This window comes from Capsicum annuum, chromosome 9, assembly GCF_002878395.1.
Source record: "Capsicum annuum cultivar UCD-10X-F1 chromosome 9, UCD10Xv1.1, whole genome shotgun sequence".
Taxonomy (NCBI): Eukaryota; Viridiplantae; Streptophyta; class Magnoliopsida; order Solanales; family Solanaceae; genus Capsicum; species Capsicum annuum.
Genome location: NC_061119.1, coordinates 50,929,815 through 50,934,496, shown reverse-complemented (window position 1 = coordinate 50,934,496; position 4,682 = coordinate 50,929,815).

Here is a 4,682-nt window from a genome sequence, read left to right as displayed (position 1 = left end):
TACCACCCAAGTCCACTGTAATCCAATAAAGCCTTCTAAACAAGAACCAAAACTGAACATCAATAAAGTGACAGGACATGTCCCCAACTATAGCCAAACACAAATCTAAACAATCTAAAACATAAGAAACCAAAAAATGAAATATAGTCTTTCGATGTATGAAATCTCACCACTTTAAAGTCAATTCACAAGTTGGTACCGAATCCTAATCACTGAGCAGGAGAAGTAGAAGTATTACCAGTTTTTCCATTGCGTGGGGATACAACATCCGAAAATGATTAGTGGTTAGAGTGCTAGCATGTAACTTAGGGATACAGGATAACATAATGTCATGATCAACACTTTAAAATCAATCGAGATTCTAAGAATATCATCCATCCTTCCAATGCATATACATATAGATATACATGTACATATATATATATATATATCACATGCCGAGATAGGGAACGAGGCTTAATATGCATTTTAAAACCTTAGTTTGGATTGTGTAGCTCAACCGTCATAACATACAAGACACCCACGGGCTATATGGGCCCAGCTCTTCCCCAGTTGGTAGGGCCAAGTGCGTGTTGCTGCATGAACCAGAGGGTAAACATATGCACTATGGTGACTTAAACCTCCCTGCATATCAAGGTGACATGATCACCAAATCATGTAATGAGATATAGGGGACTCAAACCTCCCAATCATATAATAATAATAATAATAGGGGGACTCGAAACACCCAGTCATATAGACCCCCACATCGGCAACCGTGGTTTCCAGCGTTGGTTTCTTAGACCTCCACTTTCATGACTCAACTGCACAATCTTCTTTAAAACCCAATTACAACAATTGTCATACAATTCCATTCATTGAGGCATAATACACATTTAGAGATACATTATTGGTAACGTTATACCAACTACACCTGCAAGGCAACATCAACATGACAAAATAATTTCATTACTTGGGGAATTCACAACCCCCCTTGGTTTAGTTATGCAATAGCTTTTGAAAACACCAACCCGTAAGGTTCAATTCAACATCTTAATGCAATAGTTCTAGAATAGTTAAATTCCCATATTTCTCATAACTAAAACAATTTCACAATATTGGGTTAGGGCCATAATTACTTCAAAAGTCACAAGTTTGGGGAAAATTATAATTCCCAAGTTCATTCACCATACCCATGCACCCACAAGTTCATAGCCATAGTTAAAAAATAAGTAGTGCACAATAAAACCATGGGAAAATAATTAATTGACCCTTCATGTCAAAACCTTTACTTTTAGTCACGTAAATACTATGTATTTTTTATGCAATAGAGATAGTAAGTTTAAGGGTAGATTCACATGCCTAAAATATCAAGTTTCACGGAGAGAATTTAACTCTAGAACCCTTAGATGTCCAACTTAATGAAACCCTAGCTTGACTTGCTTAGGGGAATTTAGAGAGCCTTTTGAAATATTTGAGAAGTTACTTGGATTTGTTTCTGAGTGCTAATAACACCCTAAAGAGATTATAAAACATGGGTTTCAATTTGGTTAAGAGAGAAAATGTCCGCCCTTAACTTAAAAGTTGAAAAAAGTATCGCCATTACCTACGGGTCAACTATTGACTCGTCGCCACTCCTTACGACTCGTCACCATGAGTTGTGACTAAGAGAGAGCCACCAAGGCACCCTACACTGTTGACCTTACGACTCAGTCAAATGACTCGTAATGGGACCCTAAGTCGTCGGGTCCTACCGTTGTCAACACAGAACCCAAATTAGGGTATACACTGGACACCCTATGATTGACACCTAACAACTCATAACATATCCTTATGTGTCTTAGTAAGCCACTCATACTCAAAGAAAAATCAAGCTACAAACTTACTAATTTGGTTACGAGTCATCCCACTAACCCATCAAGACATCCTACAACTCATAGGCCAAGTTATAACCATGGCAGTGAGTGCAAAATTCCAAAAATTTCCAAGGACCAAAAACCTGGGGCATTACATACTTCCCCCTTAGGATCATTCGGCCTCAAATGATAGAACAAGGAATACTCTAGCATGATTTAACACAAGGAACTCCTACCATTACCTTTAACAAAGACAGAAAACAAAGATACCAAGGAAATCACAATTTTTTTTAACAAAGAAAAAAATAAAATATTAAGGAATTACACATACCTCCAACACAATTATCAGGAACGGGGAACAAGAATGGATACATGGACTTTATGTCTTTCTTGGCTTCCCAAGTAGCTTCCTGAACCTTTTGGTTCTGCTAATGAACCTTCACTGATGCCATGTCCTTAGTCTAAAATCGACAGACTTGCCGATCCAAGATTTTCGCCGAAACTTCCTCATAAGATAAGAAATCAGAAATGCCCAGCTTTCCAATAGAACAATCGTGAAAGGATCATCCATGCATTTTCTCAATATTAAAACATGAAACATTGGGTGAATAGAGTCCAAACTAGAAGGCAACTCTAATTCATAAGCAACATTACCAACCTTCTTCAAAACTAAGTACGGACCGACATATCAGGGACTGAATTTCCCGTTCTTCCTAAACCGCATCACTCTCTTCATGGGAGACGCCTTTAGGAAAACCCAATCTCCCACCTTAAATTCTAATTCTCTTTGCCTCATGTCCGCATAGGACTTTTGGTAACTTTGGGTGGTTTTAAGCCTATTCCGAATCATCTTCAGCTTTTCAATCGCTCGGTAAACCAAATCCAGGCTAAACATCTCAGCCTCACCAACTTCAAACCACTCGATAGGAGATCTATATCTCCTACTATACAAGGACCCAAAAGGAGCCATACAAATGCTAGAACGATAATTATTGTTATAAGCAAACTCTATGAGTGGGAAGTGGTCAACCCTGTTACCAATATAGTCAATTAGACAAGCCCAAAACATATCATACAAAATCTAAATCGTCATTTCTACTTGCCCATCTGTCTTGTAACACCTCGTATTTTTATGCTAGAATTCTAACCATTGTACTTACGCGTATAAGCCCTAATAAAAATAATTACGATGTGAAAAGAAGTTTCATGATAAGTATCCTAGTGTGTGAAGTATCTAGTAGCTGAAGAACGTTCATAGAAATCACTTAGAGCCAAGTTGAGCTAAGAATCTTAAATTCGTCCAAAGTTTGGTGTTTGATTCTACAAGGGTCAACTTTCAAAGTGTATAAATCTGTATTTATGTACAATTTTTCATATCAAGATCCACCAAATAGTATATAATTGAATTAGTTTTCCAACGATATAAATTTTTCCTTAATCTGATACTCGAGTGAAAAATTATGCCTATTTTTATGAGAGGCAGTAAAGGTGTGCGATGGGAAGCCACCCAAATAAACTTGGGTGATGGGCAATGCGACTCAAAGCCTAGCTTGGGCGATTGACTGGGCGATGCCTAAGTCATTTCCAAGTGCCAAAAATACTCCGTTTTGACTTATATCAAGGGTGTAGAAGTCATTTCACACCCCTACACCGTCCCTAAACACTCCAAGTCATTATAAGGGGTTTTTAAATGCATTATTTACAATCCCTAAGACACAAATCAGTCAAGTTATGATCCAAATCTCTCTTCCATTCCCAAGAACAAGATTCAAGTGCTTTTCATAAGAAATGAAGGAATTGAACCTTAAAGGTCTAATCTTTTCACAATTTCATCGTCATTAAGGTTTGTGAGGTTTATGAACAAGGATACCCTTTCATCATTATGCCCAAAACTTGATTTTTATTTAAGATTTCATATTTTGCAAATTAGGGTTCATACCCAATTATCATTTTTTGAAGACTTTGATGTTACAAGTGACTTAAATATTGAATTGGATGTCTATTTTCACATATTTATGTGTGTGATATGGTTTCACAAATTTCCAATTAAGTTTTAATAATGATATTGTGAGTTTTATTTCATTACTTTGGATATTTTTGAAGTATTTTGAGAAGTATATTGAGCATGACATTTTACTATGAACTTAAAGCATGGGTTTTTACGCCCTAAGTCTAAGTATTGATATTTCAAAAAAATTATGATTTTAAGCCTCTTCTATGAGTTGTTTACAAAGATTTAAGAAAGAAATTGGTCTTTTGATCCTAAGCTAAGATAAGGAATCCACATTGTTCATACAATTTTAGATTTAAAGAAGAGAAGCATAATTGATTTTCATTACAAACCCTTGTGCTATTTTAAGATGGATTTCCTAAAGTTCTGAGCAAAAGAATGGGAGTGGTATTTAGCACCGAGTTGGGTATGTTTCCAAGGTATCATGCCCCAAAACTACCTGCCACCATAGGATTAAGATTAAGTGCCCATAGTGGGCTAAGACAATGATCACTAAGAGAAGTTTATACTCCTAAGCAAGAGTATGACACCTCTCCCCAACATGAGGTTTTCCCCTTAGGGGAACGAGACATTGGACTCCATGACGGCTCACATAGTTTATGTAGGTTAGAAGAACCTCCCAAAGTCCCTAACTCTTAATTAAAAATTTCAGAATAGTTTTGATAAAACTAAGTGTAAAGGTTCATAAATTTACTCAAACATTATTTTACTTAAGACTATAGTTATCAGATTTCAGTTTTAAGTTTTAAGATTGAGAAAAAGTGAGCCCTTTTCACTTAGCCTACATGATTTGAAGGACAGAACAAGAGTACATTTTATTAGAACTAAATGTGGTG